This window comes from Neophocaena asiaeorientalis, unplaced genomic scaffold, assembly GCF_003031525.2.
Source record: "Neophocaena asiaeorientalis asiaeorientalis breed wild unplaced genomic scaffold, Neophocaena_asiaeorientalis_V1.1 scaffold131, whole genome shotgun sequence".
NCBI classification, from domain to species: Eukaryota; Metazoa; Chordata; class Mammalia; order Artiodactyla; family Phocoenidae; genus Neophocaena; species Neophocaena asiaeorientalis.
This window is the reverse complement of record NW_020173201.1, coordinates 908,061-930,839: the sequence shown is the minus strand read 5'-3', so window position 1 is coordinate 930,839 and position 22,779 is coordinate 908,061. Positions and strand designations below refer to the sequence as shown.

Below are 22,779 nucleotides of genomic sequence, written 5' to 3'. Positions count from 1 at the left end.
TGGAAGAAGGAAGGAGGGGTGGAAGCTTGGTAGGGAATCATCAGTATACATGATCTAAGGATGACAATTCTTCAAATTGTAAATTAGCATAAATAACCTCTTTTACGGAATTTTGAGTTAAGAGAAAGAAAATCATTTTCTTTTTATAAACAATCATGTGGTATAAATAATACAAATATGAATACTTCAGTGTTATTTTTCCTTTGGATCAAATGAGTTATATCGTGATGACTTACGAATTGGCAAATCAAGGAAAAATTCTTCTTTTTCATGTTTAGTAATGTACTTTTGGGAAACTATGACAATTTACAAACCCTCAGACTGAACAATTTCTTTCTCAGAAAATTCATTTGAATTTTCCCTTTGAAACCTTCCAAATTCCTATCTAGGCAGCACTAATTTAGAGTGAGCTCTTCCTTCCCGCCTACTTATATAAAAGTTGATGGTGATTCACTGAAATCCTGCTATGCTGATCATGGTGATTAAGGAGGGAGTGGAGTGCTGGGAAGTGGGCATTTTCTCAAGATTAAAAAAAAAAGTAGATACTGAAAGGCAAATTGCTTATGGGTCTTAAAAGTCTCCCAGCATATTTGCAGCATTCAGTGCTATCCTCTCTGTGTGGAGAAGGTGAGGAAATGCTAACTCTGGAATGCCTGGTATTCCATGATTTGGGATATTTGGAATCAATTCTATTTCCACTGTCAAGCATAGGTGTGCTGTGTCCAGTCACAGCCTGCTTGGTGGGCACAGCAGTGAGGGGTGCATTTCCAAGTACGTGAAGTAATTCAAGGGGTATATGTTTCATGGAGAAGAAGTCATTTTCTAAGTAAATACAATCAAGCAAACATCAAAGATGGGCTAGAGATGCAATGGCTGTATTCAAATGTTACTGTGTTTATTCCATGACTAATAAACATAGAAAGGAAATGGAAAACCTTGACAGATCTTAATGGGGCTCCTGAGTAGGACAGCTCCCGGCTGTGATGCTCTCACTTACCCACGCAGCCAACTCGAACTTTTTGTGTGCAGGGAAGAAAATAGCTCCTTTGAGGCAGAGGCGGCAGGGTTACTATACCCTACGGTGATACCCTCGCAAAAGCTTCTCTGCCACAGGAATGACAAGCTCACATAATATGACAAGAGGCTGGAAACATTTCTTTGGAGTTTGTTAACTGTTCAGAAGCCCTTCTGCAGAGATCCTCCTGAGTCCTCAGTGATATGATATAAAACCGAGGAGGGGATATAATTCTTTTAACATGTAGGTTAATACAATTTTATGGAGGATTTTGTTGTTGTTTAGTTGTTTTATTTTTTTTTAAAGGACATCCAGAGAAAACAAACAGTTTACTGCTCCAGGACATTTCTCTCTTAAGTACCTTTTGCATATATTATACAAAAACATATATACATAAATGAGTTTCCCTTATATTACATGTCATAATTGGACATTTACCTGATCAAAACTTGGTTTTAACACCTCAGAATCTGGTTTAAAACCACCCCCCCCCCAGTTGATACATCACCCTGACTTTTCTTTCTTGTTAATCTGGAAAAAGCAGAACTCAGTACTTATTCTTTCCTTAAGCCACAGAGTTCTGTGTTCATACTTTCCACTTGTTCCCCCATTACTTTTCCATCCTTAATTTACAGGAGCCACATCATAAGCACCTGCTGACTTAGCCCTCCTTCTTATCTCTTTTATCTCCTGGATTCTGTGCCTGTCTCTGCTGGCTCTCTTCTCCTCCCACTAGTTCCCTTTTACTGGTCTCTGAGGGCTCCTCTTCCTTGGCCTGCACCATGTTCCACAGGATTTTCTTCTTCTCCTTCTGTTTCTCCATGTCTTCATATTCCTCCTGATAGATCATCTTGCCCAAATTCATGCCTCTAACAATCACATCAATGCTTCCAGCTCCACTAAGTCACAGATCCTAATGTGAAGCTCTCCACTAGACACCTCTACTTCATGTCCCTCGGGTGTGTCAAATTTAAGACAGCCAAATCTGAACTTGATATTTCCCCTCAAATTTGCCCTTCCCTAATTCAGAGATTAAAACTGCTATTTTCATAATCACTGAGTGACTAGAAACTTCAGCATCATCCTCCTTTTCCTCAACTCCCAATTCCAAGGCCTGAAGATTAGACCTGCTATACATCTTCCATATCCTCCCCTCTGCATTTCGTCATCTGTACTCAGGTTCTTACCACTCATCTAAATTTTGCGGTAATCTTATAACTTTTGTCCTAATTTGAGATCCACCTAAAAATGTAATTCATTCTCTACATTTTCGACACTGTGGCCAGAGTGACCTTTCTAAAATCCTTTTTAAGGATTTCCTTAAAAATCCTTAAATCCTTTTATTTCTTTATAGAAATAATTTTCTTCATATTTTGCAAAGTTAAGTTCTTTATAATTCTTCACAGTTTTCAAAGTTAAATTCAAATTCTTATTAAGCATAAAAGGTCCTTCTTAAACTGTTTATTAAATACTAATCTCTCTTCTCTGATCACCAAAGACTCTTTATTTTTTCTAGGCACAATTAAATAGTTGTAATTCCCAACTATGCTCCCATTTATTCATACATGTAGATCCCTATGGATGGGATAAAACTCTCCTTGACATGTTGAACTCACTGAACCTTTAAAACTCAGCTCAAGTGTCACCTCCCCTAGGAAGCTGTTTTGGATTCCTCATTCTGATTTATATTTTTCTCCTCTGAGTCATCTTGGTTTACTTTCCACTTTCCTTTTACTACCTAACAGTGAATTTTATTAACTCATGAAGGACAGGAACTGTCATTCACCTTTTTGTCAACAGCTCTTGGTATTCAATACATGTTTGCTTAATGAATGAATGAATGAATAAACCCAGGTGCTCTGAGGAAGACAAAAGACTTTTCTGCCTTATTCTATGCCCTAAATAATTTTAAAGAAATTTAATACTGAGTCAAGAAATTAGAAGACAATTTAAAAATGGAAGGGCATATAATTAAATATGGAAAGTTGGTATGGGCCACTTGTGTAGCAAAATAGTATTATGAAATCCACTGCATTTTTCCTTTTCTTACTTAATTAAAAAAAAATTTGGTCTTTCTAACAATAAACTAAAGAAGATTGAAGTGTTATGCTTTAGGGAAGGGAGGACACAAAGGCAACATCAAGAACAAAAAGTGCAATTCTTGGCTTTGAGTTCCAAAATAGGTCCTTGAAATTAGAGTCAACAGTTTTGAAAGCCAACGAGCTTTTGATTCAGAAGAGCTGGGCCTTTTGAGAGGAAAAAATATATATTTGTAAGTTGCAGTAGAGTCTGGAAGATTTAAAATGTATAAGTTACATCAAGAATATTATAGTAGGGAAAGCTACAGACTTGATGCAAAAGGACAGAAAGAAGAAATCAACACCTTTCTTGGGATAAAGGGTGGGGCTTAGAGAGAGACAGGCAGAAGAGAGGAGAGAAGCTAGACATGAATATGGGATGCCTGTTCTCTGTCACCCATCCAAGGTTGAACACTTTCAGAATCACATGACAGAAGGTAAGTTGGTAGAGCCTGGGAAGCCTGTGCATATCAGAAAATTCCCACCCTATCATGCCATCTGTGAGATAGTGTCCATGCAGATGGATCTGAGGTCAGGTTAAAGGATTTGAATTACCCCAACAAGAGGTAGGGAGACCAGCTGAGAGATTTCAGAGCCCTTTGTGGAAGGTCCACATGTACTGAGAGGGCTATCAGACTAGAAGTCATGGGAGAACCATGAATATCAGAGGAGGCCAACACAACAATACAGACCAAATGAAACCCCCAGAGTTCAGTGAGGAAAGAGGAGGCCTGCAGACCAATACCCTCCTTGGAACTCAGATCATCCATCACCCAAGAGAAAGAGAAGAAAAGGACGGAAAGGAAACTTGAATCAATAACCATGCTCACTGTTAATCAGCATTTGTGTCATTGAAGCACATGTTCTTTCTAAGATCTTTCTCTATATCTCCTTGTTTGATTTGAGTTTACTTGTTCAATGCTTTCCATATATTCTTTTGGATATTACCACTCTACTCTGTTTACATGGCTGCCTCTGCTACTAGTTTTTCTTAAAGGCAGAGACTCTTATCTTTGTATCCCCACTATTTACTATCACACAGCAATTTGTCAACAAATATTTATGGAATAAAAAAAAAAGAAAGAATATATTGATCTGGAATATGGATAGTGGTTTGAATTAGTGATGTAGATTTCATGATGGCACATAGACAAGAGTAGACGCTATGGGAGTGGATGAAACTGCTAACAGATTATGCATAGAGTAAGAAGAGAAGATGGCTTATCATAGAAACACCAACACCAACACCAACGCTGAGAAACACCAACTCTTAGGGGTAAACAAAGAAAGAAGAGCCCATGAAAGAATGGTTGGTGAGAGAAAAGGAAATCAAGGAAGGGTATTATCCTGGAAGCCCAGGTAGAGAAAAATCCAAGAAAGGAGTACTCAACAGAGCCAAATAACAACTGGAAATAAATTAAAATAAAGGCAAAGAAATACCTATTGGATTTGATAATTAGGAGGCCATTGGTGACTTTTTCCAGTGACATTTTGGTGGCATCATGGGAGGAAGTACATTCAGAGTCAATTTTGTAGCTCAAATTTTTCCTATAGGTGGTTGCTGCACTGATATCTGGGAAACATGAGGCACCAACTTCAGCTTCCTGTTTAAGACGTTCTCTAATCCCACTTCAGCTGGGGACTTTGTTCTTTAGGAGTCTATTGGGGTTTCATTAATAATGCTTTTATATCCACATGGCTCTTTGATCTATTTTCGATGGTTAGAATTTAGAGAGGTCAGGTATATGATTATAACCTTCAAACCTCCCACAAGGTCAACTCCTTACTGAAAGTTATAAAGCCTAACCCAGAATTACTCAGAGCTCAAATAAACAGAGGTGGTTAAGTCACTCAAGGGAAACATATTAAGGTCAATTACAGCTCAATATGAGTAGGTTTATCAGATTTCTTTCCCCTGTGACCAAATAAGCAAGAAGTAGAACTTGTTCCAAAGTGTGGGGATAAAGGTGGGGGTGTACCTGGAGGTTGATGGAGAGCAGAGAAGCCAGGAACACAGATAACCTGTGCCTATTTCCCTGAGAGTTAGTTAAGTCTGGACATGTTTCTTGCATGTAAACTATTTGATTTATACAAATACAATTCAACAAATATTTCTTCAGTACTGTTATCTGTCAGGCACTATTTTAGGAACTGAGAAAATAAAAAATAAACAGGATGGCATTTGTCCTCAAGGAGTTCACAGACTAGTAGCTAAGAAAACATACAAAATTACCATATGATTTTAAAGGTATTATAAGAGTGGTACCTACAAAGTGGGATGGAGACACAGACAGAGCACTGCCGTTAGCCTGGGAGGGAGGTACAAACGGGAATGCTGCAGGTTGATAAGAACAGAGTGCAAACAAAGCAGAGGGGAGAAAAATCTTTTGTTTTCTAGAAAAATCTATAGAATTATATGTTCTAAACCTTGTAGGGCAACAAGTTCTGGGCTATTAAAACCTATTCAGAGAGGAAATTATTCCTGTAATTACCTCTAACTTTATGGCCTTATAATTCACTTTAAGCCCTCTCCTTTCTCTTTTTTCACAGAGGAAAAAAGTGGGAACAGACAGTTAACATGGTATTTACATTTCTGTTAGAAGTGTCTCCCAACAATTCTGTTATCTTCCAGAAAACAAAACAAAAAACTCCCCAAATCACTTTATCCCACTGCACACCCATTCATCATTTAGTCTTTTTGTTTTAAAATGAATTCTAATCAACCTCTAGTGAAAGGCTCCCAAGGGGCTTTAGCTCCAGTGAACATGAAACAGTTTTACCTGATGGGCTTAAGGGATGGAAGAAGATGTACAAGAAATCAGCAAGAACATTCTTTGATAAAACTAGTCCTAATCAAAATTCTTAAGATTTGGAAAGGGCATCATGTTTGTCTTACTGCCAGGGGACTCTCTTATTTCCTGTTTCAACTAAGTAACTTAGGAATGGTTATTTCCACAGTATTTCTCCCCATGCTAGGCACTAAATCTCAACTTATCCCAAACTGTGTTTCCAAGAGGGCTCAATAAGCACCCGAATTCTTTAGCAGAATTAAAGTTCTTACAGTTTTCCTGAGGTACATTTCCAGCTTGCTTTTGTTTCTATTACATCTTCCCTTGATGATTTCTTACAATATATTAAATTGGTAATTACTATGGAATCTGTATTCAAAAATTCACAAAAATATTGAGAGACAGAGAATAAAAAGTGAGTATGAGATAACTTTAGAAATAGAAAGGACTATAAGGACTATTTATTGGTAAGGCAAGACTAAGGTTCTATGGCTTTCCCAAGGTCAAGTAGCTATTTACCAGCAGAGCTGAGAAGAACCAGCTGAAGGAACCAGGTCCCCTGCCAGCTACATCATAGGTAGGGATGCCTACTACACAATGCTAAGGGCAGCATTCACACAGAATGGCAACAACACACCCTGAATGTACAGCAGGGACCAGGCCTGGAACCAACCCCAGTGGGGACTTGGATGAGTCCTGTAACACAGTGGCCTCGAAGCCACCAGCAATCCATCAATTATTTCATTATTATGTTTAAGATGCCTTGCTTAAAAAAAAAAAAATCAAGGTGGGACATATTCTGCCAGTTCTGGTTCCTCAAGAGAAGTGGGAGGTCTCAAGGTTTACCAGTACACCTCACCATAATAACTCTTATGATTTAAAAGTGTTTTTCTCACTGCTGTTCTGCTCAGTATCAGTGGCTTTCGGAAAGATCCTACTGAGTCATACTTGTAGGATTTATATAGCATAAGCCTTCTAAATGGTTTGATAAAGCAGAATAGAAAATAAAGGCAGCCTTCCTCCTCCACCCACATTAAAAAATAATCCACAAGTTTTAGGAAAAATCCCGGCTCTAGCTAAAATCCTTGAAGACCTGTGAAGACTCCGAGTTTTCCTCCCCACCATTACCCAGGAATTTATGCAGCAGCGGCTTGAAGAATTTAAATTTGAGGCAGCCATCCTCATTTATGCTGTTGTTTGAGCGACATGGTTCATACTACACACCCCAGTGGCTGCCCCCACCAAACATAACATATAACGGTTGTTTTTATAAAGAGTTTGGAGATTTATGTAGCTAAAGGAGGTAATAAAGTGTGACAAAATCATAATACTAACTGTTAACTCATTATCTGAAGCCTTGGTTCACCTCAAGGAGGAGAACAGCAGCAGGGGGCAGAAACAATGAAGATGAAGATGATGCAAATCATTAAAGAAAACCATTTGCTGCCTCAACTGCATAATAAAGCCGATCCAGCCTGCTGTAGCCCTACATTCACAGTAAACCTAATGAATTTTCTGCTGAATGAATGCAATGGCATTCAGACCAATGTAATGCATTGTCTTTGGTGTGAGGTCCATTACAAGAAAAAGGATGTGGGATCTATGGGGTTTCTGCTGTTGATATTTTGTGATTTTTAGCAGAGGGTTTATGTTTTAACTTGGACCCAGCGGGTGCAGTTTATTAGGATAAATTCCTCCATTAACTGTCAGTCCTCAATATCTAAATGTCTTTGTGAACACAGCGTCCAGATTTGACCTCACAGGCAGCAGGCGGCAGAGAGGAGGCATGCCATCTGCTTGTGCTGAGTGCCCTACCACAGACGCACAGGCAATCAGCGTGCTCATCTTCCATTCTGGAGACTTTGGGGCCAGCCAGACTATCTGAAGATAATATGCCCTCTTATATGCACCGTTCAGCCTGAATGGTAGCCTTCTGGGTATCTCTCCTGATTCCCCACCCAAATCCTTTTCCCCCTTAAGGAGCCTGTCCTCCCAGGACATCCATTATGGGGTAAGCATAAGAGGGGCCCCTATGCCCCTCTGGACTAGCCTTGCCTTCCAGCATGGCATATTAGCCAAATGGGTTTCAAATTGTTTTCACCGGTCTTGCCCCACAATTCTCCATCTAGGTGCTCGGCCACCTCCATTCTGCAAATGCCAGGCACACGTGCAGCAGAGACCTAGCAAAATCTACCACGTGCCATATGAAACAGTTGGCTCTTTTTGTCAATTCTGTTGGGCAAATACCAAATGGAGCATGGAGCTTCTTTTTTATGAAGCAAAGGCCCTCCTTGCACACAGTTCTTTCCTCCTCTGTTAAGACCTTCTCCCTCCTCTCTGTTCCTCTCCATCCTTCCATCTCCAAACACTTCCCAGGACCATGCCCACCCAGCCCCCAGGGCCAGCCTCTCAGGAGTTCTCCCAGCCTTACTCAGCAGCAAGAACCACTGGGAACAGTTCTCTGTTTTCTGCTGAATTCTTATTGTGCAGCAAGGACATACTACTTGGTTGGCTAATTTTCTTTTTCCATATAGACACCTTGAGTTCAGTGTGCTAAAACTCTCTGGAAAATGGGACTTTGTCTAATTTGTCATTCTCTCTCCCTATAGAATACTGCACAAAGACTTCAAAGAACAGTATTTGTCTATTGATTAAGATAGAGAAGAAAACCATGATAACAGTCCTCAATCTCGCTTTGAAAAGAGCAAATGTGATCCTCAATTCTAGTTTTGCCCAGGTTTATATTTTAGAGATGAGCCTCTGGCTAGAAGCCAAAGGGCACATTCTCCAGGGATCACTAGAAGATGGCTTATAAAAATGAACAGCAGAAGGCTTTTTGAGTGAGGAGTAAAAAAACGAAGGAAGGACGGAGGGAAGGAAGGAAGGGAGGAAGACAGGGAGGGAGGGAGGGAGGAAGGAAGGAAGGAAAGACAGACTACACCGTAGCATGGGCCCGCAGAGCTAGAACTTCAACTTAATGCTTCCAATATTTTTTCATATACCAGAAATTCAGTGTTCAATGGAAAATTATGGTGTGAATCTTTCTTTCTTTCACTTTGTTGTTGTTGTTGCTGTTTGGATGGTAGGGATAGAGAAGAGAGAGGATCTGGTGGTGAGGGTGGAGGGTGGGGGAGGTAGGAGAAGAAGGGGAAATGACTGTTTTCAAAAAGATTTGCAGTAGATAAGGGGTTCTCCCCTCCCTTTTCCTTTACTTTTTAAATTTTGCTATTAAAAGATGCATTTTACAGCATCCCTATTTTCCAGCAGTTATGTCCTTTGATGGAAACATGTTCTGATGTTTATAGTCATTAAGCCTGTCAGTGGGTAAATTCAGTGTTCAATCTAGAAACATAGCCATGAGACCAAACCCACCACTTTTTATTGGAAATGTCAGGACTAAGGAAGAGAGGCAATTCATTCATTTTAAGCCTATATCGATGGAGCAGTTTGCTCTTTTTTGTCTGTTCGGTATTACGCCAGAGCAGAACTGCTGTGTGTACCTCTGCTACTAGAACGGTCCAAGCATCCCGGGAGCTTGCTAATCAATTTTAGTTAGAATCAACAGAGCCCCAAGACATGGTTAAGAAACTCAAGGTTTTCAGTGATGATAGCTGAAAAGGAAAACAAATGATGGGGCCTACTCTTCTCTGTTTCCACACTGCTGGGAGGAGAACAAATAATGTTTCCTGCCAACAGAATGTGATGTACCAGTGACTTCTCTCCAGCCCAACTTCAGCTCTCAGGCCAGCCCTCTGTTCACTGAAAGGCACTTGTGTACCTACATAACGGTGCTCACGATTAAAGGGCACTGGATCACTTCAGACATTTCACAGTACTAAATACACTGTTAGGCAGAACTGAAATTGAGGTGACCTCTACAATTCCCAGCTCGGAAATATATTAGCCACTGAATAATTACCTCACATCCTAGACACATTTTGGTATCTTTTAGCCTGGCACTGGAAACTGAAGGCAAAAAGGGAACAAGCAAATACGGAGGGAGCATTTGTTGAGTTCAGCATGGTGCCAAGTCGTTTACCAGTTTATTTAATTCTCACCAAATCCCACTGAAAGATGAGTTTTTATGCTTCTTTTACAGAAGTGGAAACTGAGGGTCAGAGGGGTAGAAGAACTTTGTAACCCTACAAGAAAGTGGTGTGGCCAGGAAAGATGCCTGAAAAGCATCCCTCCAGGAAATCTGTTCGTTAATAGACAAAAGAGAAATCTGATCAGTATATTTTTTCTTCTTTTCTTACTTCCATTTTCTTTCTGGCTACATGAAGAACAATGATACCTACTTCAAGCATTTGTTACAAGGCATAAATGAAATAGCTCACGCTATCTCTATGTTTGTAGTTCCCTCTGCCTGACGTTTTTGCATAGCTGACTCCTTCTCTTCTTTCTTGTCTCAGCTTAAATGTCATTGTCTCCAAGAAGCCCTCCCGGGTTACCCATCTAAAGCATCCTCAGCCTCTTGGCTTGCTATCACATTTCCTCTTATCATCTTCACAGCACCTATCACAATTTGTAATGATCTCATTATTTTCCATCTTCCCACAGAATGAAGCCTCCTTGTAAAAAGGACTGTTTCTATGTTGCTTATGCTCTACGCCTAGGGCTTAGCACAGTGCCTGGCATGCAGTTGCTGCTCAAAAATACTGGTTGAGTGAGAGCATGAACGAATAATAAATCACCTAGACATTTAGAGCTACTAAATACACAGAAGTTCCCTTCTATTTCCTCTGACAGTTTCTGGGTTCACTTCCGTTTGACCTCATTTTTCATCATGGTGACCAGTGATCCAGAACCATGTTACACTGAGATCCAACTGAAGCAGGAGAGGAACGCTAGCCTTGCTCCTGCTCTGTAGCAAAAGGACTTGGGCTGTTTTTCTCTTGTTATGGAAAAGAGGCCTTTCTATTTTGGGCCTGAATGGAGAAAATGTAAGTGGGTAGAAATCGAAGATCTGGTAACTCCTGTGTCTATAGAAGGGTTGAGAGACTTAATGATGGGAGGGAAGAAATGGCTCCTATTGTACAAAGAAACTTGCCCTGACGGTCCCCCATCTTCCTTAGAAAGCTTCTGAAATGCTTCTTCATGGTGCCAGTCTGCCCTTAGCTTGCAGGTCATAGCAACAGTCAAAAGCCTTCCTTGGATCCTGAACTTCTAAACTTAGGTTCTTCCCTCAAGACTTGGATCTATCCAGAGCTCAGATGGGGAAGGGAGGGTTGCCTGTTCTTGGACTGAGGAGTGAGAGGAGGCCCTCACGTGCTTTCAGCTGGGCTCTGCAAATTCAAAGTCAAGTGGGGGTGAAAATGGATGGTCTGACCACCTCATTAAAGTGTCTGCCAAATTTTAAGCTACAAGACTTTCTCCATGAAAGTCATCTTCTCTTTTACTTAGGTAACCTTTCAATAATTACAGCACAAAGCATTGCTCAAATGTTCGTGGTCCCTGTGAGCTTTCCCTGGCTTTCCCAGGCACATAGAAGAGCTCTCTGATTTCCTACACCACCATCTCTGTGCCTTTTACAGGACTGACTTACTTTGTGTAATACTCACATTCTTATGCGTCTTGGACTAGTTTATGGTTCCATGGAGGTAATGTGTTTCATACATTTTTGCATCCTTCAATCAAGATCCCAGTATCTTGTCAGATGCTAGGAATATAGCAAGTGCACAGTATACAGTTATAGGATATATATTTGAATAGTAGAATTTTGGAGCTAAAAGGGATGCCAACCAGTGGTTTGGTATTTTACAAAGCCCAAAGAAAGATGAAGTTATTGCCCTAGGTAGCTACAAAGTAGCAGATGGGAGACACTCTAATAAATATTATTTATTACTTGGAACTAAATCAGCATGATAAAGACTTCCCAAAAGTTTTAAAATCTAAAGCAATTCAAAATACTTTCTATCAAATTTTAATGTTTAGATTTAAAAAAAACTTTCACAGGGTTTCAAAAGATCGTATGTTTTATACTTCTGAGAATTTGTCAAATAATGATTGTCCTATAAATGTGTTAGTTTTTCTATAATCCTTGAAAATACCTGCTTGATAAATTCTAATTTGGGTTAATATTCACTACTTTATATTTACATATCTTGATAAAATGTTGACCAGATATTAGGTGTATAGACTATATTAGATAAAATTTGAAGTGAGATCACTTCTAGTTTTAAAATGCTATGCATCTATGAGCTCTTCTATGTTGATTCCATCTTAGTGAGCTTTTATTGGCTGCTTAAAATATTCCAAACATTATGTGCCAGACACTGTACCAGTTACTGGGGAAATAAAAAATGCACTTTATTTATTTATTTTTGCGGTACGCAGGCCTCTCACTGTTGTGGCCTCTCCCGTTGCAGAGCACAGGCTCCGGACGCACAGGCTCAGCGGCCATGGCTCACAGGCCCAGCCGCTCTGTGGCATGTGGGATCTTCCTGGACCGGGGCACGAACCTGTGTCCCCTGCATCGGCAGGCGGACTCTCAACCACTGCGCCACCAGGGAAACCCAATAATACACTTTAATAAATAAGATAGACAATCCCAGTCCTCAAATTACTCACAGTCTAATAGCGGAGTCAGGCATCAAAACAAACAAACAAAAAATTATTTCAATGAATGCAGTTGTACAATGGAGGCATGTACCTAATACTGTGAGAACAGAGAAGGGAATAATAACCTGCCTGGGAGGAGTTAGAGAATGCTGTCTTCTAAATAACCTTTTTAAATAAATTGGAGTTGGAAGTTGAGGATCAAGAACTTATCATAAATTAACTCAGAGTAAATGAAAATATTTGTCGTGCTGAGAAAAAAAATAGACAAGAGGAAAGCCTGCAAAAATCAAGGTAGTATCTCAAGGTGATGAAACAACTTATTATATTCTTAATCTCCAGGTAGTGTGGTCTTGAATTATAGGGACTTTTAAATAAAGTACATGATGGATTTAATGGTATTAAATGAATAATTCAAAGTAAATACTTGCCACCTGTATTTTCTTTTCTTGATAGATGGGAAACCATATTGCCTATATTTAGGTTTTTCTTGTTTGATGTAACTAATCAAATAATTAACCTTTTCTTAAATAGACAGTGTTACGGGTTGAATTCACATGTTGAAATTCTAAGCATCAGTACCTCACAATGTAACCTTATTTGGAAATAGGGTTGTTGCAGATGAAATTTATTAAGATGATGTCATACTGGAATAGGGTGGACCCCTAATCCAATATAACTGGGGTCCTTTGATAAAAAAGGGGAAATTTGGACACAGACATGCACACAGGGAGGAAGCCATGTGAAGATGAAGGCAGAGATTGGGGTGATGTTTCTATAAGCAAAGGAATACCAAGGATTGTCAACAAACCACCATAAGCTAGGTGTCATGGACTGAATGTTTTTGTCCCTCCTCCTGCATCCAAAATTCATTTGTTGAAATCCTAACACCCAAGGTGATAGTACAGTATTAGGAGGTGAGGCCTTTGGGACCTCGAAGAGATCCCTTGACCCTTCTACCATGTGAGAAGGCAGCCATCGTTTATGAACCAGTAAGTAGGTTCTCACCAGACACTGAATCTTCCAGTGTCTTGATCTTGGACTTTCCAGCCTCCAGAAGTATGAGAAACAAATTTCTGTTGTTTATTAGCAACCCAGTCTATGGTATTTTGTTATAGCAGCCCAAAGAACTTAGACACTAGGGAAGAGGCATGGAATAAACTCTTCCTCACAACCCTCAGAAGGAACCAACCCTGCTGACACCTCAGTCTTGGACTTTTAGCCTCCAGAACTGTGAGACAATAAATTTCTCTTATTTAAGCAACTCAGTTTGTGGTAATTTGCTACAGTAGCTGTAACAAACTAATACAGACTATAAATTCTTTTTAGGGACATGGTGAAGGACAATAAAAATTTTAAACTGGACTCTATACAATACTGGAACATTAACTCAATTGAGAAAAAAAATCTAAAGGAGTTAAGAAAGTACTACTCCTTTTCCAGTTTTTCTACCTAGTAACTTCCTAAAAGCATTCGAATATATAACATATACTTTTTAAAATTTTTAATTTTAGGTCAGTCTAGCATTTGGCTAGAAAATTAAATACAGTTTTTATATCTCTTCCTGCTAGGTTCTTGGAAAGCTACTCTTGTGGTTGTGTGTGTGTTATTCTTTGGAAACTTAAATCTGTGAGGGTTTTGAGCTCTCAAAATAATTGGCTTTTACAAAGTAAATTTTTCTTTAACTTTTCCTCTTAAGGTATAATATCGACCATTATTTCAAACAAATAAACTTTGAGGATGTGGAACAATAGAAAGAGCACTGAACTGGCTATCTGGAGACCAAGTGTCTAGCCTCAGTTTTGGCCCTAACAAACTGTGTAGCATTGGACCAGTGCTTAATTTTCAAATAGCTACCAGATCAAGAAAAACTTGGGTCAGAGTAGCTTTTGATATTGGCCATGACCCACAGTTTGCAAAAATTTCTATTGGAAGTGGATATGCTTCAAAACGAGAAAGAACTAACAGAAAGCTCATAAGAAAGGCACTGCAAATCGATATCATCAGCAAGGAAAGTAAATGATGGCGAGAAAAATATCCCTTTATTTTCTTCATTTTAACAAAAGAATCCCTGCTTATCATTTCCCCCTCCTCAGTGTACAAAGGCAACCTTAAAATATGAGTTAACAAAAGCAAATGATTCAAAGCTAGTATGTTGTTGTCTTTAAAGTTACAGCAGTATCAGATGATTTTATAGCCCACTGGGGCCAGAAAAATCACTTGGAAGCAGAGTGTACCTAAGTGAGCAAGCTGTACTACATAAAGTGGCAAATGATCTTAGACAATTACAGAAACCTTTATATATCAATCAGTACCCTGGAGACAGCCGATAATGTTGGCATATACTGCTAAAACTGTCAGCAATAAGATGTGAGGAAAACCCAAACCAGAACTTTTAACAAATTATGAGGTTCTGAAAAAGAGCAGAAACCTCTGTGGTAATGGCTTACATTAACAATACAGCTGCCTCTTCAAGATCCCCAAGTCATAAAACACTTAACAGTGAGGAACTGAAAGAAAAACATGTGCACACTACAAGGAAACCAAGATCAGGAGAAACTGCCTTCGTATGGGAGTATGGTGGCTGCCAAACACAATGTTGGAGACTGGTAGTCCCCAATGTGAAAGCAGACTCAACCATAACACACTCATAGGTAAGGGCCGCAAGTGGGCCTCGTCATCTCATCCACATAGCATGGTACCTAAAGGTGGTTCAAATTGGGATGTCTGGGTTTGAACCACTAGCTGCGATGACATAAGCAAGTAGCTCAATTTCTTTATATGTCAAATATGGATGATAGCAGCAGTGAAATATTATATAATACCCATATAATCCATCATATAGGCTGTTGAGAAGATCAGATTAGTTTATGTAGGTAAATCACCTCGAAGAGTGTCTGGTAATTGAGTATCCAATAAATGTTAGCTTTACTACTTCTGCTCCTATTGCTACTACTAGACAATGTCCTTGTCAAATAAAACAAGACCATTTTTTTCCCCAAATATTCAGATAAAACCAAAAAGAATAATGGCAAATAAATTCAAGAGTTGTTATTTAGGTTCAAGTCCCTATGCTTCCACTTTGTTCATGTATTAATTTTGATTTATACGACAAATATTTATTGAACATGGTGCTAGGGCAGTGTGCTACATACTTGGGTTCCAACAATGAATAAGATACATAGTCTCTAAACCCAAAGGCATCACAGCCTAGTAGGAGAGTAGACAGACAGAATTCTGAGGAGTTATGTTTGAGCCACGTGGAACATACAGAGGGAGTACAAAGAGTGAGGAGGGAGGAACACTTGGTCCAGATTGAGTGGGTGGGGTGATGGTCAGGTGTCATTCCCTAGAGGTGACATCTGAAATAAAATGTGAGGCAATACTGGTTTAGTTAGAATAAAGATGGCCAATCAAATTGGGTAATACCCAGAACACCTTGGTTTCCCTCTATCACTGACAAAGAGCCTAATGTATGTTTTTTTTTTAATTAATTGTTTTTGGTTGCATTGAGTCTTCGTTGCTGTGCGCAGACTTTCTCTAGTCGCGGTGTGCGGGCTTCTCATTGTGGTGGCTTCTCTTGTTGTGGAGCACAGGCTCTAGGTGTGTGGGCTTCAGTAGTTGTGGCCCATGGGCCCAGTACCCTTTATACATCAATCAGTGCCCTGGAGACAGCCGATAATGTTGGCATATACTGCTAAAACTGTCAGCAATAAGATGTGAGGAAACCCAAACCAGCCTCGCAAGCTCTAGCAGGCTCAGTAGTTGTGGCGCACGGGCTTAGCTGCTCCGTGCCATGTGGCATCTTCCCAGACCAGTGCACAAACCTGTGTCCCCTGCATTGGCAGGCGTATTCTTAACCACTGTGCCACCAGGGAAGTCCCTAATGTATGTTTCTAAAGTTAATGCCTACTTTTGTTTTTTCTTCTATTGGTGGTTGCTTATGGGATCTTTATGTGTCATGATTTTATATTTGCTCTTTCAAAGGAAATATTACTTTTAATGATTACAGCATATATTAGTAAAGAGTAATTTGCTTCAGTCATACTTATGTAAGGTCTTTTTGGATGCATGAAATCCTGTAGGGCCTCGGGTTGACCACTACTGACCAATAAATCAGAAAATTTTCTAGACTTAGAGCCCTAGGGCAGAGCTACTCTGGGCACCAGTGTATAACTGGGTTTTTGCTATGCCACAGTCAGGCAGGAGGTAAAAGTGATGATGCTTGCATCCACTGTGAAAAGGAGAGATAAAAGATAGGGAAAAGGAAACAGTATGAGCAGATGGGATGCTAATGAGAGACAATAGATGATGTATTGTGAGAAGTCTAATATTGTCCTGCTCAGTATGCCATTGGAGGAACAATCTAAACCAGAGAGAGGAAACAGTTCCTTTCTGAAAATGAGGAGAGGTTATCTCAGAAAAAGTCCCCAACACCAATAAGCAGAAATCAAGATTTTGTCATGAAATTGACCAACATTTATCTTAACACGTACTTATGACAGAGACATTTTAGAAACTCCTTAAGAAATTTTCAGTGGAAGCCTACAAATAGTGAATAGGTTTTCTATTTTTCAATTCAGCTTTCTTCTTTTGTAACCCACCTTTTAAAAACTGTGCAACAGACAGGATCTTCAAAGAACAGAATTCTGTCCCACCCTAGTTCTGCACATAAAAAATAGCAAAGAACATTTTTATTCTTTCTTATTGAGTTGTGACTCTCAAAACGCATTTCCTTAATTCCAAGAGTCCACCAAACATTTGATAATTTAAACATTTGGTTTAAAAATATACAAACAGACTAGGTTTCATTTCTTAGAAATCAAGAGCACTTGAAGAACAAATAGAGAGAGATGCAAAGAATGCCTGAGCATAGTAGATACTTCATTCCTCTTAAAACCACACTTCACTTGCTCAATGAAAAAAAAATGTCCTTTTATTTTTAAAACCTCTTTCCAGCTGAAATTACCTATGTCCAAGCCATAGCCTAGAGCAAAATTTTACAGCTGAGTAACAAACCTTTTAAAACTTAGGTTTATAATGTAAATGCTGTCCAAGAGTTAATTACAGTGGGCTCCAATAGGGTATCATTTTTTTCATCAGCTTGGAGTTTGGAGACAACACCATCTTGAGGTGACCATATTTATCCCGAACTTCAGACTCTATAATTTCATTTTGTTGGGTTGTATGGCAAAAGCCAGTGATCAGGGCCCTCCTTTCTTTACTTTATAGGCTCTGTTTGCACAAAGGTTTCAGAAAAGAAAAGTTCCTGTAAGAGAAGTTGGCATCAATAACAGTTTTAAATTAGGACGGCCTAAGGGCAAAAAAGATGTCCTGCTTGCTCTTAAGGGAGAAATCACCTATACACTCTTAAGAAGGACAAAATTTAATAAAAGTTTATATCTTAACTGTCTTTAGACTTCTTTTAGGACTTTGACAGGGTAGGGTTTACTCTTCCTAGGAGGTCTGTTTTCTGAAAGAACACCTGGCACTTCATCAACAACTGTAGAATTTAGCCTGAGACCTAAGAGACTGGGCGAGATATTTACCAACGTTCTGTCCTAAGCTAGTGCTTCTCAAATACTAGAATCACCTGGGGGAATTAAAGAAAAAAACAAAAAACATCTGCCTGAGTCCCACCAACACTGGAGTTTCAAATTCAATTAGCTTAGAGTGTAGCCTAAGGGTCAGGAGACTTAAAAGCTCCCTAGTGGATTTTAAGGGGCAACCAAGACTGCTCTATGTCCTTCTACTAAATGGGGAGACCATGGACCAGCAGCGTCAGCATCACCTGGAAGCTTATTAGAAAGGCAGAATCTCAGGCCCCACCCCAGACCTGATGAATCAGAATTTTAACAAGATCTTCAGGGATTTGTTTGCACACTAAAGTTTAGGAAGCACTGTCTTTTACCACTACCACCCCCAAATAACCTCCTGACAGTCTGAGAGTCAGTCTTACAAGAATTCCAAAGTACTCACTAAAAATATGACCCGCCTTACATTCTATGAAATAAAAATAGTAGATAGGGAGTGTTCTTCATCTGATTAGGAGTTGGAAGAGAACAGCAGGATAGGACTGAGAAGGGTGTCTCGAAAGCTTTCTGAGCTCTTGGTACAGGACAGATACAGAGCCAGAAAGTAGGACAATGGGAGGGAGGGGAGAAGGGCAGGGAAGCCAGTGGCTGAAATGAGTTATGACTCATCAATGTTTATAATGTACCAGTCATTACATATTTTGAAAATCATCTCTGTTTTTCTGTTTTGCCCCACCTCCAGAGCACTCCTTGTCATTACCTGAAATATGCCAGGCTCTTTCCATCACAGGATCTTTGCACTAGATTTTGCCTATGCCTGGAATGCCCTTCTCCAAATCTTTGCATGGACAACTACTCCTTAGCCTACAGATCTCAGCTTGTCACTTCCACAGCAAACCCTTCCTTGACTACCGATTCTAAAGTGCCCACCCAGCATTTTATAACATCATCCTCATTTTAATTCTCTTCATTGCACATCTTACATCTAATAACTTTCTTATTTGTTGGCTTATTCTCTCTCTTCACTCTTTAAAATTTATACTTCAGGTTAATAGGGACCTTGTCTTATACAGTGCTGTATCTGCATTCACTCACTCATTCAACTGCTATTTACTATTTATTGGCCATCTATAATGTGCAGGTACAGTTCTAGATGCTGGGGATAGAGTACTTTTAACAGTGCCTGTCCTATAGTAACTGTTCAATAAATATTTATTGTCAAATTAACTCATACTCTTCTAAATACAAACATTTTTTTTTTTTTTTAAACATCTTTATTGGGGTATAATTGCTTTACAATGGTGTGTTAGTTTCTGCTTTATAACAAAGTGAATCAGCTATACATATACATATGATCCCATATGTCTTCTAATACAAACATTTTTTAAAAGGCCATTATAGACTATTCAAAGTGCTCTGAACTGGAGAATTGCAAATGCAGTTTCTAGCTACAGAGAGTTCATATTCTACTATAAACAATAGACATATATACACCTAACAATAATACAACCTGAAAAGCACTGAAGTAGCCTTCAGAACAAAAACTATGGGCATGAGAGGGGTGAGTCAAGAATTCTGCTTAGGAAAGTGTTGAGGGGAAGCAGTATTTGGGGACAAATTCAAGAGGAGGGGACATTTCTAGTGTACTTCGAAAGGTAAACCAGTGGCACTAGGCAGAGAAATGACAGAACATTCTAGTCAGAGGACTAGGCTATGCAAGAAATGTTAAAGAAAATGAAATGGGTGAAGAGGCTAATGGGGCTGGAGGGAAAGTTACATTCAGGAAGAAAGTGCCAGAAATAATGCTGGAAAGTCATATGGGGCCCAAATGTGAAAAGTATATCGTCAATGATATTTTGATTTGGTGTACCTTTATGAAAAATAATTTAGTTGTATGTATCAGGAGTTTTTAAATTATTCATTCTGTTTGACTCAGTATTCCCACTTTCTAGAATTTATTTAAGGAAACAATCACATATCTGGACAATAACTTATGTTTAAGAATGTCTATGGGCCTGTGGTGACCTAAATGGGAAGGAAATCCAAAAAAGAGGGGATATATATACATACGTACAGCTGATTCACTTTGCTGTGCAGCAGAAACTAACACAATGGAGATTGGCTCAAGATGGCGGAGTAGAAGGATGTGCTCTCACTCCCTCTTGCAAGAACACCAGAAACACAACTAACTGCTGAACAATCATCCACAGGAAGACACTGGAACTCACCAAAAAAGATACCCCACATCCAAAGACAAAGGAGAAGCCAAAATGAGATGGTAGGAGGGGTGCAATCACAATAAAATCAAATCCTATAACTGCTGGGTGGGCGACTCACAAACTGGAGAACACTTATACCACAGAAGTGCACCCACTGGAGTGAAGGTTATGAGCCCCACGTCAAAATTCCCAATCTGTGGGTCTGGCAACAGGAGGAGAAATTCCTAGACAATCAAACTTGGAAGCCTAGCGGGATTTGAATGCAGGACTTCAACAGGACTGGGGGAAACAGAGACTCCACTCTTGGAGAGCACACACAAAGTAGTGTGCACATTGGGACCCAAGGGAAGGAGCAATGACCCCATAGGAGACTGAACCAGACCTACCTGCTAGTGTTGGAGGGTCTCCTGCAGGGGCAGGAGGTGGCTGTGTCTCACCGTGAAGACAAGGACACTGGCAGCGGAAGTTCTGGGAAGTACCCCTTGGCATGAGCCTTCCCAGAATCTGCCATTCGCCCCACCAAAGAAACTCCCATAAGCTTAAGGGCTGACTTCTCAGCAGAAACTCTACAAGGCAGAAGGGAGTGGCATGATATACTTAAAGTGATGATGGGAAACAGAGACTCCACTCTTGGAGAGCACACACAAAGTAGTGTGCACATTGGGACCCAAGGGAAGGAGCAATGACCCCATAGGAGACTGAACCAGACCTACCTGCTAGTGTTGGAGGGTCTCCTGCAGGGGCAGGAGGTGGCTGTGTCTCACCGTGAAGACAAGGACACTGGCAGCGGAAGTTCTGGGAAGTACCCCTTGGCATGAGCCTTCCCAGAATCTGCCATTAGCCCCACCAAAGAAACTCCCATAAGCTTAAGGGCTGATTTCTCAGCAGAAACTCTACAAGGCAGAAGGGAGTGGCATGATATACTTAAAGTGATGAAAGGGAATAACCTACAACCAATATTACTGTACCTGGCAAGGATCTCATTCAGATTCGATGGAGAAATCAAAAGTTTTACAGACAAGCAAAAGCTAAGAGAATTCAGCACCACCAAACCAGCTCTACACTAAATGCTAAAGGAACTTCTCTAAGTGGAAACAAAAGAGAAGAAAAGGACCTACAAAAACAAACCCAAAACAATAAAGAAAATGGTCATAGGAACATACATATCGATAATTACCTTAAACGTGAATGGATTAAATGCTCTAACCAAAAGACACGGGCTTCCTGAATGGATACAAAAATAAGACCCATATATATGCTCTCTACAAGAGACCCACTTCAGACCTAGGGGTACTTAAAATCTTTTGCACAGCAAAGGAAACTACTAATAAGACGAAAAGACAACCCTCAGAATGGGAAAAAATATTTGCAAACAAATCAGCAGACAAAGGATTAATCTCCAAAATATATAAACAGCTCATGCAGCTCAATATTAAAAAAACAAACAACCCAGAAGAAGACCTAAATAGACATTTCTCCAAAGAGGACATACAGATGGCCAAGAAGCACATGAAGAGCTAGCTGCTCGACCTCACTAATTATTAGAGAAATGCAAATCAAAACTACAATGAGGTATCACCTCACATCAGTTAGAATGGCATCATCAGAAAATCTACAAACAACAAATGCTGGAGAAGGTGTGGAGAAAAGGGAATCCCCTTGCACTATTGGTGGGAATGTAAATTGATACAGCCACTATGGAGAACAGTATGGAGGTTCCTTAAAGAACTAAAAATAGAATTACCATATGACCCAGCAATCCCACTACTGAGCATATACCCAGAGAAAACCATAATTCAAAAGGCACATGCACCCCAATGTTCACTGCAGCACTATGCCAGGTCATGGAAGCAACCTAAATGCCCATCAACAGACGAATGGATAAAGAAGATGTGGTACATATATACGATGGAATAATACTCAGCCATTAAATGGAACGAAATTGGGTCATTTGTAGAGACGTGGATGGATCTAGAGACTGTCATACAGAGTGAAGTAAGTCAGAAATAGAAAAACAAATATCGTATATTAACACATATCTGTGGAACCTAGAAAAATGGTACAGATGAACCAGTTTGCAGGGCAGAAATTGAGACACAGATGTAGAGAACAAACGTATGGACACCAAGGGGGGAAAGCCGTTGGGGGTGGGGGTGTGTGATGAATTGGGAGATTATGATTGACATGTATACAGTGATGTGTATAAAATGGATGACTAATAAGAACCTGCTGTATAAAAAAATAAAATTAAATAAAATTTTTTAATTTAAAAAAAACGAGAGAGAATTTTTTTGTGCATTAATAGGGACTGGTTAGGTTATGGTTCAGCCATATTGTAGAATCCACGTAGCTGTTAAGATTGAAGTGGATCTGTTTCTACAGTGGATGTGGATCGATGTCAGTAACATTGTTGGGTGAATAAAGTTGCAGAGCAATGTAAAAAGAAAAGAAAGAAAGAAACTAACACTACATTGTAAAGCAACTATAGTCCAATAAAAATTAATAAAAAAATAGCCTATTAATGGAAAACAAAACAAAACAAAAACCCCAAAAAACAAAAAACCCCTCCAAAACCAACCAAACAAA

General features: G+C 39.6%; 1 protein-coding gene and 1 long non-coding RNA gene across 7 annotated transcripts in view; one reads left to right on the top strand and one right to left on the bottom strand.

The window, feature by feature from the left end:
• The window catches only part of RNLS (renalase, FAD dependent amine oxidase), a 266,454-nt gene that overhangs the window by 126,956 nt on the left and 116,719 nt on the right, over positions 1-22,779 (bottom strand). The window lies entirely within an intron of this gene.
• LOC112399585 (uncharacterized) overlaps positions 1-22,779 on the top strand; it is a 443,663-nt gene that overhangs the window by 304,616 nt on the left and 116,268 nt on the right. The window lies entirely within an intron of this gene.